Raw genomic sequence first — 21,283 nt, forward strand, 5'->3', positions numbered from 1 at the left:
ACACAATAAAAGAACTTCACGTTGCTAAAAGCACTAGTTCTTTTGTCTAGTTCACGATGATTAAAAGAGCCAATGAAGCCAGCTGCTCCAAGACAGGCAACAATTCAGGGGAACCATTCTGGGCTCGGAAGACATTACGTAAATACTTCACAGCTTCTAAAAAGTACAGGCGAGCAGGGCGTACAATAATGTGTTCGTGCCTTACATCCATTCGTGTTTTCCAAATGCTGTGCATACATATCAGCATTAGCATGTCCCAAGGCACGCCCCCAGGTTCGGCGCACGGCAAGAAGCGAATCCCGAATGGCGTTATCGGCAGTTCCTTTTTCAAAGTTCGCTGAAGGATGTCCCACAAGAACACTGCGTCATGGCAATCAAGGAATATGTGTTCTATGGTTTCCGGTTTCTTACAGATAAGGCAGTTAACATTCCAAGGCACAAACAGCCATTTGCTTTTAAGCCATGGCTTCACTGGTAGCGTGCCGGTATGAAGCTGAAAAAAAAAACGTCTTGGCTGCAGCTCGGAGAGGCATTCTTTGACCCTTTTTAAAACACCGCGCTCAGGACCCAAATTATACACAGCACGATACACAGGTACCGACAAAGACACTTGGACGAGATGCTTATACAGCTTCTTCCGTGTAACTTGTGGGGTTTTAGTAGGGGAGATAAATACGTTCTCCCCGCTTAACCGCGGCTGACACAGTTCAAACATTTTGACCAACTTATTGCGGTTCCAGTTACCCTGCAGAACTCCGCAGCTTCTTCGGCAACTACACGCACATTGTCTTGGTCGGCACAAAACACAGCGATGTCACCTGCGTAGACTAAGGCCTTAACTTCGGCATCAAAAAAGGTGTACCCTCGAATATTTGGTCTCGTAAGGAGCCTTAAGCAGAATGGCTCCAGATAAAGTGCAAATAGGAAGGGCGAGAATGGACAGCCCTGTTGGGCAGAGGACAGCACTGGTATGCTTTCACTCAAACCCCTGTTTATAACCAATTTTGCAGCGCACTCTTTATAAACCATTTTCACACTGTCAGTGATGACAGATCCGACCTCTACATGCTCTAAAAGTGCGAACAGGATGTCATGTCCAACCCTATCGAAAGCCTTGTGCAGATCTAATTGCAACATATCCACGCGGTCTTGCATTGCGTCACAGCATTCCAGGACACTCCTTGCTGTGTGAATATTCGTAAAAATTGTCCTGCCTTTTATGCCACATGTCTGGTGTGGACCTACTAATGATGTAGTGACGTTTTGTAGTCGTCTTGCTAGCACCTTCATGTAGATTTTATAGTCAACATTTGTTAGGCTTATAGGGCGGTAGTTTTCGACGCAGAGTAACGTAACCGGGTCCTCTGTTTTTGGAATTAGTATTATATGAGACAGCCTGAAAGATGGAGGGGTCCTGTTGTGGTCATAGCATTCAGCTATCACGCGCTCAAGACAAGCAGCCATTTCGGTCTTAAAGAACTTGTATATGGCGGCCCCAAGACCATGCGGCCCAGGCGACTTACTGGGACTTAATTCTTTCAATTCAATTCACCTTTCAATTCAATTCACCTTTATTTTCAACATTTTTACAATGTTGACGGTCTCCCAGGCGAAAAGCTGTAGTAACAGCTTGACGAGGCCTGGAAGCCGGCGACAGACAGCAGTGACAGCAGAGACAGCAGTGACTATGCATGATCTTGAGTAAGCATGATCTATTGCTATTTCAATTTCTGCCGCAGTTATAGGTCTCTCAAGCACCTGCTTTACGTCGTCATCCACGACAGGCATGAGTGGTAGAAAGTTGGTTGTGAAACTGTCGATGCCATTGAATTTCTGGCTAAGCAAGGATTTGTAATACTCCGGGAATGCAAGCTCCACTAATGCCCTTTCAGTGGTTACTTCATTGCGATAACAAATTTTGTCTATCTCTTTTTTCACCGCGTACCTCTTTTCATCGCTCAGCGCTCGTTTCGTGGGCGTTTCCCCTTGCCAGAGCTTCTCGGCACGCGCTCTTATCATCGCGCCGCGGTACCTTTCCTCGTCTAACACTTCGTTTACTTTTTGTTTCTTTTATTTCGTTTGTAAACAGTCCCGGCTTAATGCTTTCTGTACTAAGCATGTAATCTAGCTCGCTATGAAGCTCTTTTTCGTGCTGTCTTTCTTTGTTCCTGAGTGCGGACGCTCTACCTATCGCAGTGACTTTAAGGTCGCACTTAAACTCCTGTATAAAATTTTCATATGTGCTCAGCAACACGTTCGTGAGGTGTTCCTTGGTTTTAGCTACACATGTTTCATCTTGAAGTAATTTGTCATTGAATTTCCATAAGCCCCAGTTGAATTTTGCGGCTTTTTCATTCCTGCCAATGGTGACCATAACCAAAGAATGGTAGTAAAGCTTACGTGTTGCGTCTGGTAACTACAACAAATTGGCGCCAACTCAACCGGAACGTATATGCGATCAAGTCTTGAGTGACAACCACCTTGAAAGAGCGTGTACTTTGCTTGGTCCCCAGGTGTCAGTACAATGCTAATGTCTTCTAGCTCATTTTTATTAACCATTTGTAAGAGCAATTCAGCACTTATGTCCCTAACGACTCGATTCGCTCTTCTGTCCTCCGGTCTGCAGACACAATTAAAGTCTCCAAGCAATAAAACACGCCTTTCGCAAACTATGCATGATTCAACAAATTTAAAGAAATATTCGCGTTTATTACATATCTTCGGTGCGTAGACACATACAGCTCTCCATGGCATTCCAGAAAAAACAAAATCACAGACAACAAATCGTCCCGTTTCACACGTCATCACGGATTCAACAACAGCAATAGCACTGCGGATTAAATTATACAACCCCCCGACTTCTGCACAGCCTGACAAACGCATACATTATACCTATTGCGGAAAACTTCGACCATGCGCTCAGTTTGTTCTTCACTTTCGATTTTTGTTTCTTGGACAGCCAACAGATCGATATCATTTTCTAACAAAAGACTACTCAGCTGTTGTTGCCTTCTGCGCGCTGAAAGGCCTCGCACATTCAGCGTCGCCACGCGTAGTCTACTTTCGGGGTTGACCGCCATCTAAAATCATGTAGAAATCGCCCAGCATGGTGCTCACGTGTCTATTACAATAAGTCATGGTGTCAGTCCGTCGCAAAAGCAGGAAGGTGATTCAGACACTGACCGGGACGCCACTGCTGCGTTCGAAGCAGCGCCCCCGCTAAAGCGGAGGCGTTGTTGACGTAGTCCTGCGGTCTGGAGTCACATTAGGCTTCGGTTTCAAGGAGGACCGACGAACTGGAAGGGTCTTTGCAGGAGGTTCGTCGTTTCCCGTCCCATCTTCGTTGGTCTTTTCGTCGGTATCCTCATGTGCCCGCTTTGCAGGCGTGCTGGAAGCCAGGGCCATCTCGGCGTCTTCGTTTTCGCGTACAGTGGCCTCCTTCGAGTTTGAAGGTTCGCTTGCCGTCGAATCGTTTTCATTCTTCTCCGCGGATGTCGATGCAGGGGCTTGAGGCGTAGTGTTCCGCCCGCAGGTTTTTCCGTTAAGCTTTCCCCCGCCTTGTTCTCACGGGGCGTATCTTTTGCAGTGTGTTCTTCACTGCCTTCTAGGGTGGCTTCTGCGGCGTCTAGTTCATCCATCAGGTGTTCTGCCGCCTCATCCTTCCGGACCGGGCGTGTAACGCTCGCGTACGTTCGCACGCACTGGCTCTCATCGTGGCCGTATCGACGACACAGTCCGCAACGCCGCACACGGCATTCTCGGCGTATGCGACCGATTCCATGGCACCGAAGACACAAAGGCGCTCTGCCAGGGACTTGCACAAGTGCGACGTCCTCAGCGATACGCAGCTGATGTGGCAAATCCTCGATAGTGACGCCCACCTTGAGTTTTAGCGTGACCGTCCGCGTTGTGGAAGACTTGTCGACGCAGCCTTGCGCCTTCGACTTGTCTCTGGCTACATCAATAACTTTTCCAAATGGCGCCAACGCGTTCCGCACGTCATCGTCGTGCACACCGTACAGCAGCCAAAACAGCTTCAGCCGGACGGACTGGTTGCTGGGGTCAATAGGGGATATTCAAAATTCCACAAGTGTGCTTTCCCGCATAACAATGTTGCCCCAAACAAGATGCCTGACCATGCGTTTCCAGCTGAAACAAAGCAAGAAAGACTGGTTGGTTGTTTGATTCTTCCAGAATACGTTTCTTACATTCTATCCACACCTTTAGCGCTTGTCCTGTAGCCCACGTAGTTCCTTTATAGCGAAGTCGGCCATCTTGTTTGGGGCAACATAGTTATGTGGGAAAGCGCACTTGCGGAATTTTGAATATCCCCTATTACCACACAACGGTGCTCCTTGACGTTGAATGCGTCGGCCTGCAGTATCTTCTGCTTCCCTTCTTCATCCTTGAATGTTACTGCCCAAAGGTGATTCATGCGATACGCCCCTAGGGCGACCACTTCCGGCAGCAGTGATAATCGCGCAAGAGCGTCACGAAAATGTTCCACATGGTACGGCCTGGCATCGATGTCGCCATGCAAAAAAACAGTATTCAAAACAGTCGAACCTGTGGGCAGATGCGGCAGAACCAGCTGGTAATCCTCGTTCGGCTTTTTCGTACTCCTGATACCGCGGCTCGGCTGAGCCGCTGAAACCGCTCCTTGGGAGCCCATGATGCGCAAGTGCCTCACGCTCGGTGGCCGGAAGTCGAATCCTCTGCGCTACCAAGGCGGATGAGTTCTTCTCTCGAACGGCCCAAGCCGAGGGTAGAAGCCTGCTCAGTAATGGCGAATATACGCAATGGTTGGTTTATTGGGGTTTAACGTCCCGAAGCAACTCAGGCTATGAGGGACGCCGTAGTGAAGGGCTCCAGAAATTTCAACCACCTGGGGTTCTTTAACGTGCACTGACACCGCACAGCACACGGGCCTCTAGAATTTCACCTTCATCGAAATTCGGCCGCCGCGGCCGGGATCGAACCCGCGTCTTTCGGGTCAGCAGCCGAGCGCCATAACCACTGAGCCACCGCGGCGGGGCGAATATACGCAATGCTCGTTACTATTACCAACCATGGATGAAGAGCAGGGCTAAAGAAAAAAGAAACACCGCCTTGCCCCGGGTGAGGATCGAACTCAGGACCTTCAGATTATGAGACTGACGCGCTGCCTACTGCGCTACCGAGGCTTTTTTTTCTTTATTGCCGATTTTTACACGCAACCCAATGCGGCTGATACAAGGGTGATTAAAATCTTTTCAATACAGCCAAGTCATCTAGTACAGAGAGCCAGTCAGGCTGTTCAGCTTGTGCTCGGTATACTTCTCTCAGGCACACGAAACTTGCAATGAAGTTTTCTCGCACAGAACGCACGTTTACATCAGCATGCCGCACCTGCATTCTGGTTTTCCACAAGCTGTGGAGGCTGAGCAGCATGAGTAAGTCATAGGTTACTCCTGTTTCACTTTGAATTGGCAAAAATGTAATACCGTAGGGGTCCAGGGGTAGATCTTTCTTGATAGTTCTTTGGAGGACGTCCCAGTGAAAGATGAGGTCCCAACACTCCAGGAATACGTGTTCTATTGTCTCCGGCTTCTTGCATAGGATACAGTTAGTTGTCCAGGGGACGAAAATCCCCTTTTCGTTCAGCCATGTTTTAACAGGGAGCGTATTTGAATGTAATTGGTAGAGAAACGTTTTCATAGATGGAATAACTGGCATGCTTTTAACTCATTTTAAAACATCCTGCCCTGGACTCCCACGGTGCAGGCTTCGGTAAAGAGGAATTGGCATCATTGCAACCACTAATTCCTTGTACAGCTTTTTATTTGAAACTTTACACAAGTAGTCAAGAGAAAACCGCACTTGGAGAAGCTTGAACGAGAGTACAACCTCTCTCATGTACCCCACGACGGAACCACGCATATTCTCACTCGAAGACACCACAATTTCAGGAAGCAGCCTCTGCAATCGCAGCTGAATAACAGTCCGCAAAAAACTGTCCGACTGGTCACGGAGGAACATAAATCGCGATACAACCTGGCGTAAAAACAAATGAACAAGACCAAGGCCACAACCTTTGACAGGAATAAACAAATTGGTGCGACTGGGAGCACTCCTTGGGAGCCCATGATGCGCAAGTGCCTCACGCTCGGTGGCCGGAAGGTCCAACTGAATCATTGCAATGCGCACCCCAAGGGCGTCACTGCATTCCAGTATGCTACGTGCAACGTGTATGTTTGTCGCGATGCTCCGTCCTTTGATGCCACAAGTTTGGTGTGGCCCAACCAATGTTCTGATTACGCCCTGTAATCTCTTTGCTAGAACTTTCATATATATCTTTTAATCTACGTTGTGAGGCTTATCGGCCGATAAGAGCCCACCAACAAGCGCTTCTCCGGGTCATCTGTTTTGGGAATCAGGACAATGTGTGATGTAGTAAAAGATAGTGGAACTTTTTTGCGCTCGTACGCATCAGAGAGCACATTGAGCAGAAACGGAGCTATCATGCATTTGAATTCTTTGTAGAAATCGGCGCTTAGTTCATCTGGGCCAGGTGCTTTTCCGTTTTGCAATTCATCTATTGCGGATTCAATTTCTCCGACACTAATTGGCATCTCAAGGCGCACCTTCACTTCATCCTCAAGCCTTGGCAATAGGGGCAAAAAATAAACCAGAAATGCTTCATCCATCTCCCGCTTATTTCCGAGAATGCCGTTAAAGTGGTCCATTATAACCTTCTGGATAACTTTCGTGTCGCTAGAAACTTCAGCCCCGTGTCTTACCTGCGCGATTTCTTTCTGGCGAATGTAACGCTTTTCGTCGGAAAAAGCACGTTTAGTCGGCGTTTCACCAGTCCAAAATTTCTCAGACCTAGAGCGAATGACGGCTGCTTTGTACTTGTCTGTGTCTATTTGTTCAAGCTGGCTTTTTACTCCTCTCAATTCTTTCAAAAAAAGGCCGGGCTCAGAACTTTCCATGCAGGTCAGGAATTTTAACTGCTCCTTCAATTCAGTTTCCTTTTCTTTCTCTTTATGCTTATTAAGACAACTCTTTTCTATTGCTTTACGTTTCACCCATTCTTTGAAATCTTCCCACTGAACAGCCAAGCTGTCAGTCTGTGTCTCTAGTAAACTGTGCAGTTCATTTGTAGTTTCATTTATGAAATCTTCGTCTTCCAACAGCTTAGCATTAAATTTCCACAAGTGCCAGTTAAAGGGCGTATGTTTTTTTTTTCACCAAAGGTTGCGATTACGAGGCAGTGGTCGCTGAATGCAACAGGCTGAACATCATAGTCCATGCAGAGATGCACGAGTTCCGCAGACGCATACAGCCTATCCAACCTAGCATGGCTGTCACACTGGGAATGTGTATATTGAGGGCTATTACCGTAAGTAAACATTTCGCCGATGTCTTCTAAACAATTGTCACGTACAGTACTATTCAATAATTGAGCACTTTTTTCGCGCACCGGCAGGCGCTTCATACGGTCCGCCGCTACACAAACACAGTTGAAATCACCCAACACCAACAGGGTTCTGTCACAAACAAAATAATATTCAAGGCGATTGAAAACTCTTGGCGTTCGGCTTCAACGTTTGGTGCATACACACAGATAACTCGCCAACACACATTAGAAAAAGTAAAATCCACGACAAGAAGACGTCCACTGGTACAAGCGAAAACAGGCTCTACAATAATGCCTAGATTGTTGCGCATAAAAATAACGCACCCGCCCGAGGTGCTAACAGAATGACAAACACAAACATTGAAGACTGGACGAAAGTGGGACACCATACGATCAGTAGCTTCCTCACTTTCTATTTTCGTCTCCTGGACAGCGACTATATTGTCACGTAGTGGTGACTGCACTTGGAATAAAATGCCTTTGACGTACACCGCCCACTATACAAAATTGTGCAACATTTTCTAACTCAGTGTGCAGTGTACATGGCCGTTGATTCAGGAATCCGAGTGCTGACGTCGGGAAACCACACGAATGTCTCTCGCCAGCCTTTCCGGACCAAGGCACACTGTCTGCTGGGTACTTCCCACGACAACCAAGGAAAAAACAAAAACAAAACACGAAACCTCATTGAGCAGCTACGGAGGTGGTTTCCCCGCCTGCCGGGGTTCGGCCGAAATGTTCGGCCGGGGCTTCAGCGTGGAATCCCCGATGTTTTAGGCGGCGGCTCATTACCACTGTTACGTTTCGCCTTCGTCATGGGGAAGAAAACCGCATGGCTGCAGCGGAACGCCGACTAACCCCGAGACGCGCGTTGGGTGAGCGCCTGGATTGCCACGGAAGCCGCGTCCGTCTGCCCGGTTGAGCAAGCGTTTCCCCTACACCGAGTGCGAACGCACGTTCGAACGCATGAAATGCGCGGGAACGCCGCTCGTGGACATTCCGGCGTCTGTGCTACGTGGATGGCATCGTTCCCCCTCTCCCAGCGCGTGAGGGCGGTGATCCCTCGGGAGTGTGGGTGTGTTTGTGATTGGTGCCACTGAGAACTTCCTTCCTCGGCAGGCCCGGCCCCCATCTAGGGAACCTAGGGAAAGGGAACTCTTTAAAACCTCGGCAGCGGTACGGCCGAGGGGCTTTTTCATCTGATGGTCTCCTCATGTGCTGTCCTCATGCAGCGTTCCAGCAGTGAGCGTCTCGTTACCGAGCTCACTTGTAAGTAATGTAAATTTTGCTGTATAAAGTTTTCTCTCCTTGTCTTTTCCCGCATCCTCGTCTCCGACCTCCTTCATTCCCTCTCCGGCGCACGACCATGCTACCTCACCTTTAACACCACCCACACAAGGCTGCGGCTTCTCGCAGACGCTCTCTTCATGGGAGCGTTTCCCGGCTGGAAGACCGGCAGCTTCCTGGCTGAAGTCCATGGCATCGGTGCTGATAGCCTCCACTTTCTCCGGAGATTCGGCCGCGGCTTTCGTCACGTCTTCCGCCTTGTCAACACTTCCTTGCTTCGGTTCAAGGCCCACATCTTCACTAGGCTTTACAGCACTGCTCGTCGTCGAACTCTTTTTCGATAGAGGCGTCAGCGAAGGTGCCTTTTGAGCTAAAACATGGCCAGTTGCCCTGGCTGCCTCCTCTGCATCCGCCTCGTCCATCAGCAACTCAGAAGAGTCTTCACTGTTCCCGGGACCGGCAATGCTCGCGTAACTGCGAGCACACTGGCCGTCTTCATGTCCGAACCGTCGGCAGGCACCGCACCGGGCTATATCCGACACTCTTTGCGGATATAGCCTGTACCTCTGCAGCGGAGGCACAAGGGAGGCCTGCCCGGGACGACAACCAGCGCTAGCTCCCTGCCGACGTTGAGCTGATGCGGCAAGTCGTCAAGCTTCACGCCAGCTTTTAACTTCAGTGTGATGAGTCTGGTGGTTGAGCCCTTCTCCGACACGCCTTGTACTCGCCAGTGCTCTCGGGCCACTTCATAGACTTTTCCGTACGGCGTGAAGGCGACACGCGCGTCCTCGTCAGGCACGTTGTAGAGCAGCCAGTGCAGCTTCAAACGCACGTCCTGGTTCGCAGGGTGTTGGGATCGGGGTAGCGTGATCGGGCCGGAGAAGGGACGAGGAAGTCGGCGACGTGGTTAAGATGAAAACGAAAACTTTATACAGGCTATTTACATGATTTACAGAAGAGCAACTGAGAGGGACTCTCAGTGGATGAGGACTGCTTCGCTAACGGGAGTGCACTGGAGTCCTCAAAACATCACCCGTTAAATAACGCACGGATTCCCCAGATCCCTGTCTGGGGAATATAGTTCGAAGGATGACGTCCAATAGCATGAGCAGACGTGGACTCCGGAGGTACCACCCACGGCTGGGGCGGCGTCGGGCTGTGGGGGTCTCTCGCAGCTCGGTTGATGGGAGAGGGTAGAGGCTCAGTAATTAAACACTGCTGTCTTTCACTCAGCACACCACCAGTCTGTTCGTTGACCCGAGGGTCGACTCGGCCACGGAACGCCGCCATCGTCGCCGCATCTTCGGCTTTCGGCGGTCTTTGACCTTCGCCGCTGCGACCATGGTCCCACGGTCCTGGAAGTTCGCTGCCTTAATCCACTTAGGCAGGAGGGGAGGCATCACAGGCGCTACAAGGGTCAATCACCAGGCAACGCCGTTCTTTCACACGAAGTTCACCGATGCTGGCAATCTTCTTCACTGTTTCGGCTTCCTTGAATGTGACGGCCCAGACATGGCTCATGCGATACGCCCCCAGGGAGATAACGTCCGGGAGCAACGAATGCTGAGCCAACGCGTCCCGGAAATCTTCCACCCGATACGGGCGGGCCGAGATATCCGCGTGCAATAAAACTGTATTCAAAACGTAACGACCTGTAAGCAGCCCTGGTAAAACAACCTGATACATACTTTCTTGTTCAGAAGACCTGTTACCGCGGCCAGACAAGGCCGCTGAAGCCGCTCCAACGGAGCCCTACAGCCTGCGTCCGTTCACTGTCGTGGCCGGAAGCAGAATCCACTGCGCTACCGAGGCGAATGAATTCTTCTCTTGAACGGCCCAAGACGAGGGTGGAAGCCTGCTCAGTAATGGCGAATATACGCAATGCTCGTTACTATTACCAACCATGGATAAAGAGCAGGACTAAAGAAAAAAAAAGAAACATCGCCTTGCCCCGGGTGAGGATCGAACTCACGACCTTCAGATTATGACACTGACGCGCTGCCTACTGCGCTGCCGAGGCTTTTTTTTTGTTTATTGCCTGTTTTGACAATGATAACAAACAAACACACAAACAAACCGCTAAAACACGTGACCCGGCCTACGGTCAACGTGGTTGTTTAAAACTTCTTGAGGGCTGCAAGTTCATCCAGCACGCCAAGCCATTCGGGTAGCTCCGATTGGGCTCGGTAACATTCCCGCACACGCACAACACTTTCAATGCCGCCGCGGTGGCTCAGCGGTTATGGTGCTCGGCTGCTGACCCGAAAGACGCGGGTTCGATACCGGCCGCGGCGGCCAGAATTTCTTTGGAGGAGAAATTCTAGAAGCCCGTGTACTGTGCGATGTCAGTGCACGTTAAAGAACCCCAGGTGGTCGAAATTTCCGCAGCCCTCCACTACGGCGTCTCTCATAGCCTTAGTCGCTTTGGGACGTTAAACCCCATAAAACCAAACCAAACCAAAACACTTTCAATTAAATTTTTTCTTACATGTCGAATGTTCACATCGGCATTTCTCACTGATATCCTGGTTTTCCATATGCTGTGGAGGCAGTAGCATGATGAGATCATAAGGAACGTCTCGGTCATCTTCTGCCGCTAAGAACCGAATTCCATACGGCGTGATTGGCAGTTATTTCTTTATTGTTCTTTGTAGAATGTCCGAATGGAATACTGGATCCCACCATTCTATAAACACATGCTCGATTGTCTCAGGCTTTTTGCAGAGCATACAGTTAACCGTCCATGGCACAAAAATGCCCTTTTGTTCTAGCCAGGTTTTAACTGGCAGAGTGTTAGTATGGAGTTTGAAGAAAAAACTTTTCACGTTAGGATTTACTGGCATACGTTTCACCCTTTTCAGAACATCCTGCCCTGGGCCTCCGCAGCCAAGTTGTGGATACAGTGGTGTAGGCAGCATGACATCCAACAAATCTTTACACAATTTCTTTCTCGACACATAACTTAAATAATCTAAAGAAAACCGCACTTTCAGCATGCTAAAAGCCGTGACAACTTCGCGCCAAAATCCTCTAACGGCCGTCGTTCTTTTATCAGAAAAGGACACCAAAAACTCAGGCAAGGCATTGCGCAGGCGCACTTGCACAAAAGTACGCAAAAAGGGATCATTCTGGTCTCGCAGAAAAATAAAATGCGACACAATCTGTCTGATAAATAAATTCACAAGAGCCGCTCCCCCTTTTCGAACTGAAAGAAACAGATTTGTCCGACTCGTACGTTCCCATGTGCTTCGATCCCCACACGAAAACAGCAAAGATTCGATGCATTTTTTGTATGGTTATGCGCGACATGAACAATACCTGCAAGACATACCAAACTTTTGCAACCAAGAAAAGGTTGCAAACAGTTGCTTGTGTGTACATCGATAGGTTCCGGCCGTTCCATGCTTGCGTTTTCCTTCTGAGATTATCTATTTCCCTATTCCAGTATTGCTCAGTGTCATTGTATTGGTCAAGTGGTACACCCAAGTACTTTGAGGGCAGCGCTGTCCATCGCACATTGGCGAACACTTCAGGTTTTTGATCCCACTCCCCGTGCCAGAATCCAGATTATTTCTCCCAATTCACACGGCAGCCCGTTTTAGCGCAGAAATCAGCCGCCACTCCAAAAGTTTCTTGAACGCTTCCTCTGTCTCTACAAAAAATAGCGACATCATCTGCGTACGCAAGCATTTTTACCTCCGTAGCTTCTAGCGCGAAGCCGCGTATCCTTTCGTTCTGTATCATGCTCAAGCACAACGGCTCTAGGTATAAAGCAAAAAGCAACGGAAATAATGGACAGCCCTGCCTCACAGACTATTTCACTGGCACTCTTTCGGTGAGCTTCTTATTTACAATAATTCGCACTGCACAATCAGAGTACGCCATTTTGACTCCCTCTGTAATAACGCTTCCTACGTTCACAAATTCTAGGAGATTAAAAAGCACTGCATGGCACACTCGATCAAAAGCTTTTGTTAGGTCGAGCTGCATCGTCGCAACCCGTCCATCAAAAGTATCGCAACACTCCAAAACACTTCTCGCCACATGTATATTGGTCGTGATACTTCGTCCTTGTATTCCACAAGTTTGGTGTGGTCCCACTAGGTCTTTAATGACGCTCTGTGTCCTTCTCGCTAAAACTTTCATAAGGATTTTGTAATCTACGTTGGTGAGGCTTATCGGCCGATAAGACCCCACCAACAGCAGCTTCGCTGAATCCTCATACTTCGGAATCAATACAACAAGGGCAGCTTTGAAAGATGGCGGCAATCGTTTTGTTTCATAGGCTTCTTCGATTACTCTATGCTGGACCTGACTTAGTTCATCTTTAAAGGCTTTATAGAAAGCTGCACCCAGGCCGTCGGGCCCAGGGGACTTCCCGGCATTTAATTGGTCAATTGCTTTCTCTATTTCTGTTATACTGATTGAAGCTTCAAGTCTTTCCTTGTCACTGTCATCTAATTTAGGCATTAATCGCAAATAGTCACGTTCAAAGCCGTCTTTCTTCACTTGCTCCTGTCCTAGCAAAGCTCGATATTGCTCAAAAAAGGCGCTTTGTATCTTCTCTGGATCAGTGGTTTCTTCATTTCTGTACATTATTTTTTGTATTTTGTTTTTAGAGGCATAGCTCTTTTCTTCACTCAGTGACCGCTTAGTGGGCGCCTCACCCATCCATAATCGCTCAGTGCGTGCCCGCACAACGGCCCCTCGCTACTTATCTTCATTGGCCTGCTCTAGCTTTCTTTTAACTTCCTTTATCTGGTTCATGCATAAACCAGGCTGCGCATATTCTATGTTCAGCAATAGGGAACGTGCGCTGCCCAGGTGGCACTGCAGTTATTCCACTGTTCGACTAAAAACTGCTGCCGTCAGTCGCTTGGGCCGCTACAAACGCGAGGGCACATTCTGAACGATTAGAAGCCCGCGTTTGGTTGATAGCACTATCTGCCTCGCTTCTGTAGACATAACCCCGATAACTGACACGCACCACGTGTGGCTTCGACAGCGCGCAGAAGCTCACGCCAATAAGCTCAGGAAGGTGGCGTGGAATAGCACCAAGAGCGCCCCCAGAACTGCTTGCTCCTCTCGCTATGCTGTGTGTTAAGGCGCTGCAGTCGACACGGCAAACTTGAGCTGCGGTTCCCTATAGTTTCAACTGGCTCTGCAATTCCTTTTCTTTCTGTTTTTCTTCGCGTCTTAGTATGCTTGCTCTCTCAATAGCTTTCATTTTTATGTCAGTTTTGGAACCTTCCCACCTTTCCAACCAGCTTTCGGCTCCAGACACATCCAATGACCTCCGTAAATTATTTACCTCGCAAACGAAGTTTTTGTCGTCCACAAGTTTGGCATTGAATTCCCATAAATCCCAATTAAATCTCACCTCCTTTAATTTTGATCCTAAGGTGAAGGAAACTATGCAGTGGTCAGAGAAGGATACTGGAATGACTTCGTAGTTTTCGCAGAGCGGCGCCAGATGCACCGATATGTATATGCGATCGAGCCTGGCATGACTTTCACCCTGGAAATGAGTAAACTGTGCCTGACTGCCAGGTGATAACATGCAGCCAACATCTATTAAGTCGTACTCCTCTACGAGCTCATCCAGAACCTGCACACTTTGATCCCTTAGAGTACGGACTTTAGCTCGGTCCTCTGGCCTGCAAACACAATTGAAGCCTCCCATAAATATAACATGTCGCTCTGTTTTCAAATACTGCTCGAGGCTTTCAAAATAAATTCTGCGGTCGGTTTCCTTGTTAGGCGCATAAAGACACACAACACGCCACAATAAATCACAGAATGAAAAATCCAGGATAACAAAACGGCCACTTTCGCAAACAATGACTTGTTCCTCCAAAATTCCAACACTGTTACGTACAAAGAGCGCGCATCCCGCCGAGGTTCCAACCGCATGAGCTATACAGACATTGAAATGAGTTCTAAAGGGCTGCACCATGCGGTCCGTTTGGTCCTCGCTGCTGACCTTCGTTTCTTGGACAGCAACGATGTCCAGCTCGTTTTCGATAAGTAGCCGACTAACCTGGCACTGCCTTCGCCTACTTGCCAAGCCCCGGACATTCAATGTCGCAACACGAAGAGATTTTTTAAAGCTTGCTGCCATATTTACGTTAGGACATAAGGACCGCACGGGGCTTACCTCGACAATCTGAGGTACGCCGCTGACGTTGAAAACCGCGGCACTCGACTTTTCCGCCCCCGATGAAAGACAGTAGTCCGCGTCGTTGTTTTGGCCCTTGATACAGCTCCATGATGCACGCTAATTGCAGTTCCGTGGGCAGGAACAAGACTGGCCCACGCTGCTACGAGGGCTCCGTGCCGCCCCCTCTGCGGTCGGGCGGAATGTTCGGCTTGGGCCTGAAAGTCGGCCGCCGAGTAGCGGTCGTCTTGGGAGTCGTTTGCACGTCGGCGTTGTCGCCCGCGACGACTGTTTCCTCGTGCACTCTTTTTCCTGGCACTCCACTCGTGGTGTCCATGGTTTGCTCACCATCCCACCAACCACCCGTCGACACTACTTCCAACTCCTTGCCGGAGTCTTCTTTCGTAGTCCCCGCCCCCGAGGGGGTGGTGTTGCCTTGATCTTGCTGGTCGCCTTTGCTGACGGCGCCTTGAGTGTCCTCGGCGGCTTCAGCTTTGTCGCCCGTTGGAGACTGCACGGGCACATTCCCAGCCCTCACACAGCCTCTTCAGCGTCTTCGTCATCCATAACGAACTCTGTCACATCGTTCTTTTTCGGGTCACCGGTGATGGTTGCGTAGGTTTTAACGCAGTCCGTGTCGTTGTGACCAAAGCGCCGGCATCGGGAAAAGCGCGGGACTTTGCAATCACGCCGTATATGGACCTCACTGTTGCAGCGCAAACACAAGGGTGCCCGGTTCGGTACCACAACTAAGGCCAGCTCCCCGCCCACACGCACCTGATGGGGCAGATCTTCCACACTGACACCGGCCTTCAACTTCAGGGCGACGAAGCGCGTCGTCGACGACCTGTCAGTAATGCCGTAGATACGCCAGTTCTCCCTGGTCACTTCAGTTACCTTGCCATAATTAGCCAGCAGCGCAGCCCGCCCATCATCGTCGCTGACTCCATGAAGGAGCCAGTGGAGCTTGAGCGTGACGTCTTCGTTGTTCGGGTTTATAACCAGACACCAACGCTCCTTCACCAGCATGTCGCCTTTAGCGAGCATGCTCTTCCCCGCTTCCGCTGTCTTGATAGTTATCGCCCACACATGGTTCATTTGGTACGCCCCCAGGGCGATAACATCTGGGAGTGCTCCCAGATTAGCAAGGGCGTCCCTGAAATCTTAGACGCGGAAAGGCCGCGCTCTCACATCGCCGTGCAAAAAAACTCTGTTCAAAACAATCTGACCTGATGGCAGTTGCGGCAGTATCACTTGATAATCCTGGTCAGCAGTGTCCAAGAGAGAGAGAAAACCTTCCTCAATTTGAATTGAGGAAGGTTGCTCGAGCAACTTGGGTGGCCCCCCTAGTCCAAGGCGCCACTGGCTTTAGCTGACTGACGGACTTGCTGAACCAACTTAAGTTGCTGATCCAGGGTCTCGTGGTCAGGGCCACCTCCCACTGCTCATATGTCGGGTTGGATACAGTTAAGTGTTTTGGTTTCGTTGTGCATTCCCACGATATGTGGTAGAGCGTAGGGCAAGCTCCACACCAAGGGCATGTATTCTGATATTGAGTGGGGCTAATCTTGTGTAGGATGAACAAGTTAGGGAAAGTGTTGGTCTGCCGCCGCGGTGGCTCAGTGGCTAAGGTGCTCGGCTGCTGACCCAAAAGACGCGGGTTCGATCCCGGCCTCGGCGGCTGGAATTTCTTTGGAGGAGAAATTCTAGAGGCCCGTGTACTGTGCGATGTCAGTGCACGTTAAAGAACCCCAGGTGGTCGAAATTTCCGGAGCCCTCCACTACGGCGTCTCTCATAGCCTTAGTCGCTTTGGGACGTTAAACCCACCAAAACCAAACCGAAAGTGTTGGTCTGAATTTTCCTCCAGTCTATGGCTGCGGAGGAGTCTAGTTTTATGTGAGGGGGTGGGTATTTTCTGCGTTCCAGCCGAATATGTTCTAATCTGTCACCATAGGTGCTAGGCATGGGCGTGGGGTAGGGATGAGGATCCGCCCGGATCGTTGGCTACCTCATTTCCAGCTAGCCCTTCGTGACCAGGTGTCCATGTTAGTCTGTGTGTTTGGCTGAGATTGCCAAGTAGCTGTGTTGCTCTTGAGGGAAGCGTGCCATTAAGAAAGCCTCGGCAGGCTTGTTGGGAGTCTGTTATAACGTGGGAGGACTCTCCTCTTTGGTCTTTATGTTTGATGGCGATAGCTATTGCCAGAGCCTCTGCAGAGGAGGGGTTTTCTGCATAGATAGAAGCTTGGAGAGCCGGTTTTAGTTGGTGGTCAATCGCAGCGACTGAGAACTTTCCCGGCGTGGGGTAGGCCCCAATGTCTACGTAAACGGCTTTACGATCGCTTTCTAGGTGTTTCTGAAGTGCCTTTGCTCTCGCTTGTCGTCTAAAATCCTGTTACCGCGGCCCGACTGGGCCGCTGAACCCGCTCCGACGGAGCCCATCGAGACACGTCCGTTCGCTTCTGCGTCCGGAAGTAGCCACCTACTGCGCTACGGAGGCGGATGAGTTCTTCTCTCGAACGGCCTAAGCCGAGGGTGGAAGCCTGCTCAGTAATGGCGAATATACGCAATTCTCGTTGTTATTAGCAACTATGGATGAAGAGCAGGACTAAAGAAAAAAAACACCGCCTTGCCCCGGGTGAGGATCGAACTCACGACCTTCAGATTATGAGAGTGACGCGCTTCCTGCTGCGCTACCGAGGCTTTCTTTTTTTCTTTCTTGCCGGTAAACAATACATGCGCAGGAATAAAAATCGCTAGCCAAACTTTGGCTGAGGCGACGGATTAAAACATTTTCATGTCGATCAATTTGTCCATAACTGCCACTCAGTCCGGTGGCTGAGGTTGACTGCGGAGAACATCTCTCAGAGAGGCTACACTTTCTATAAAGTTTTCCCTGACTGGTCGCACATTTGCGTCTGCGTGCCTAGCCGCCATCCTCGTTTTCCAGATGCTGTGGAAGCCCAGTAGCATAAACATGTCGTATGGCACTTCGTCACTTTCTATAGGTAGGAACCGGATGCCATAAGGAGTAACAGGGAGGTCTTTTTTTTAACGTTCTTTGTAAGATATCCCAGTGGAAAACAGGGTCCCAGCAGTCGATAAACACATGTTCGATGGTCTAGGGTTTTTTGCACAGTGTGCAGTCGACGTTCCATGGTACGAAAATGTCTTTATCGTTTAGCCATGTTTTCAACGGAAGGGTACCAGAGTGTAGTTTAAAAAAAAAGGATTTGACGTTCGGTCTTACCAGCATCTTCTTAACTCGATTTAGCACATCTTTGCCTGGGCCTCCGCAGTAAAAGGATCGGTATAAGGGTACAGGTATAAAGATATCTAGCAAATCCTTGTACATTTTTTTCCTGGGTACAGAAGTCAGATACTCTGTCAAAAAATGAGAGCTCAAAATGTGAAATGCAGCCACAACTTCACGTAAAAACCCAGTTACAGCACGATTCGTGGCTGGGAAACTGGACACAACAAATTCCGGTAACACACTGCCTAAGCGCACCTGCAACATTGTGCGCAACAGAGGATAGGTTTAATCACGTAGAAACAAAAATCTCGAACTGCGCTACCGAGGCGGATGAGTTCTTCTCTCGAACGGCCTAAGCCGAGGGTGAAAGCCTGCTCAGTAATGGCGAATATACGCAATGCTCGTTACTATTACCAACCATGGATGAAGAGCAGGACTAAAGGAAAAATAAACACCGCCTTGCCCCGGCTGAGGATCGAACTCACGACCTTCAGATTATGAGACTGACGCGCTTCCTGCTGCGCTACCGAGGCTTTTTTTTTTCTTTATTGCATGGAAGAACTTCCGTAAAAAGGGGGAAAACTTCAATCAAACTGGCTCGCGTCTCAAGTTACCGGGCTGCTTAATACGAGCCCGCCATAGCCCTAAATCAACACTGCATCCCCATCAAAACATCAAAATTCAGGGAGGCACACACATGCATCTAGGCACGGCAGCCAGCTTGGAGGTTCTTCGCGTGCAGCATATACACTCCTCACCAAAGTGTGCGCTACCGAGGCGGATGAATTCTTCTCTCTAACGGCCCAAGCCGAGGGTGGAAGCCTGCTCAGTAATGGCGAATATACGCAATGCTCGTTACAATTACCAACCATAAATGAACAGCAGGACTAAAGAAAAAATAAACACCGCCTTGCCACGAGTGAGGATCGTACTCACGACGTTCAGATTATAAGACTGACGCGCTGCCTACTGCGTTACCGAGGCTTCTTTTTCTTCATTACCTGAATCATTCATTCGAAACACAAAATAAGATCATACAAAAGGAGTGCTAACTTTCACACAGACAAATTGTTAAAATCATCAGCCTGTCTTTGGCTGAGTTCATGGGATTAAATGTCTTGGACATTTATCAGTAATTCAACGCGCGCCAGCATTCAGGCACACATTTCTGGACTTTTTTTCTCATTGACATAGTTTCGAATAACTACATGGTGGAACCATTCAGGCCAATTTTCATGGGCTGATTACATCTACAGAAGCTATCTACAAAAACGAGTCTTGCGCATATTTGAAAACTACCATAGGTATCCGGAATATTTATCAACAAATCCACTTTTCAAAAAATATTCACTAGTAAAGGCTAACCAAACATCTGTTATAGGCTCTTTCAACAAGTACAGAACAACCAATTTTACAGCATAGCAATATCTCCTACAGAGCATTGCTGCTTCCGTCCATATAACAGAAAAATCCGTAGAGTTAGGACACATTATGGGACGCAACACCTACAGTATCAAACAACGCGTCTCTACTAAATCGCACTGAAAAACTACTTTCTTTCAACAAGCCAATTCCCCAAAAGTTACTCAAGAAAATCATGCTAGAAGAAAATATTGAATTCATTTTAATTTATTTTTCCTGTGCTTTGTTCGTATAATGGCGTTTCATTGTTGCTTTTTTGCCCCTTTTTGCTTAAAGGGGAAGCAAGAATTTTGTCGTCTGATTAATAATTTCACTGCGTCACTATGCATACGTGACTATTCTTATCTAAAATGGTGCTGCCAACTGAAATCCGTTTTCTATCTGGCACTTTGCATGTTTTGTTCGTCTGAGAAGTTTCCTAGACGTGTGTTCTTTTAAGCTTTTTTCCTATATGTCTCGAAGAAACGATCTCAGGCCGTTTATACTGCATAGCATGGGCATTTAATGTCACGTAAATGCAAGTAATTTGTGAAGGCAATTATGGTTTTACATGTTCGTGATACCAGTGCGCCGAACTGCATACGGAGCAGAGACCTTCGTCAGGTTACTTGCTTTTTGCCCATGTCCAACATTTTCGAACAAAAGTTTTGAAAACTGAAAAATTTTAATATACTGTTATGGAAACATTGAAGGTAATGGCCCATTCTTCTGAAACGTAGCAAACTCTTTCTTTTAAACTGTTTCCACCGATTGCATCGAACAATCAAGACTGCCATAAAAAGCCAATTGGGAAAGCTTTTGATGATAGAAAAAAAATGCTTGTGGTTTGACCATTGGCCATCCCGAGTAGAATTGCGGAAGCAACGGCGCGGCAATCGCAGCGGTGGCGTAGCGGAGGAGTCGGCGGCGGCTCCGCGCTGCCCTGACGTCACTCGCTCCTCCCGCATGCGCAGTTGGGGCTCTCCGGGGCTGCACGAAATCGCTCACACCTAGCGTAGTGTTGCTTTCGCAACAAAAATGCAAGACTGGCGTCGGATGCTCAGCTGATATATTTATTCTTATAGTGAAATCCTACATTATATGAAAAAACTGCGTTACTAAACGGTTTCCCGCTCAAAAATGCTTTTGACCAGAATTGTTCGATATGTCTTCGGTTTCTGTAACCAGAATTAAACTAATGAAATGAAATTCTATATCTTTTGTAGGAACGAATTGCGCACAAAAGACATACACAGGAAAACACGAGGGAGACTGAAAGAGCGCAAAACACGAGGGAGACTGAAAGAGCGTATGTATGTCTTTTGTATGTCTTTTGTGCGCAATTCGTTCCTACAACAGTATGCACCAACTCGCCCAACAAGAAGTTCTTCTTAACTTCTATATCTTGTTTTCACGAAGTAAAAATTTCCTACAACAGGATATTTCGAGTTTCAAGCGAAACCTATTGGCCATTTTGCGCCGACCATATTGATTTGTAGCGGCGCTCAGCCCTTCTGTACGTACGCATTCGACGGGACAAACAGAAATTATTGCGCATAATCCGCTCCGTCGAGCACCGAACAAAACGTGCGGAAAACTTTCCCAGCCTTTTGAGTGGCCTGCATGTGCGGTTCTCCGGAAGATTCGTCGGTGTCGCCTTTGACGTGACAAAATTTTGACGCCGCGGACCCATCTACGCCGAAATTCCGGTGGGCACCCCGCTAAAAGATGTCCGCGTTTGCTGCGCCTCGAGAGTTGCCATAGTCATTGGGTTCCTCCTTT

At 48.7% G+C, this 21,283-nt stretch overlaps 3 non-coding genes and 1 pseudogene across 3 annotated transcripts; all 4 read right to left on the minus strand.

Annotated features, from left to right (window-relative positions):
• Positions 1-3,219: 3,219 nt before the first annotated feature.
• On the minus strand, positions 3,220-4,672 carry LOC149351430 (uncharacterized; annotated as a pseudogene).
• Positions 4,673-5,110: 438 nt separating this feature from the next.
• Positions 5,111-5,183, minus strand: TRNAM-CAU (transfer RNA methionine (anticodon CAU)). Its single transcript has one exon. It is a non-coding gene; the product is annotated as a tRNA-Met (tRNA).
• Positions 5,184-17,474: 12,291 nt separating this feature from the next.
• On the minus strand, positions 17,475-17,547 carry TRNAM-CAU (transfer RNA methionine (anticodon CAU)). The gene has a single exon. It is a non-coding gene; the product is annotated as a tRNA-Met (tRNA).
• A 1,013-nt stretch (positions 17,548-18,560) lies between these two features.
• TRNAM-CAU (transfer RNA methionine (anticodon CAU)) lies at positions 18,561-18,633 on the minus strand. Its single transcript has one exon. It is a non-coding gene; the product is annotated as a tRNA-Met (tRNA).
• Positions 18,634-21,283: the final 2,650 nt, after the last annotated feature.

The sequence above is a fragment of the Amblyomma mixtum genome, chromosome 3, assembly GCF_055824585.1.
Source record: "Amblyomma mixtum isolate Tamu chromosome 3, ASM5582458v1, whole genome shotgun sequence".
Lineage (NCBI taxonomy): Eukaryota > Metazoa > Arthropoda > Arachnida > Ixodida > Ixodidae > Amblyomma > Amblyomma mixtum.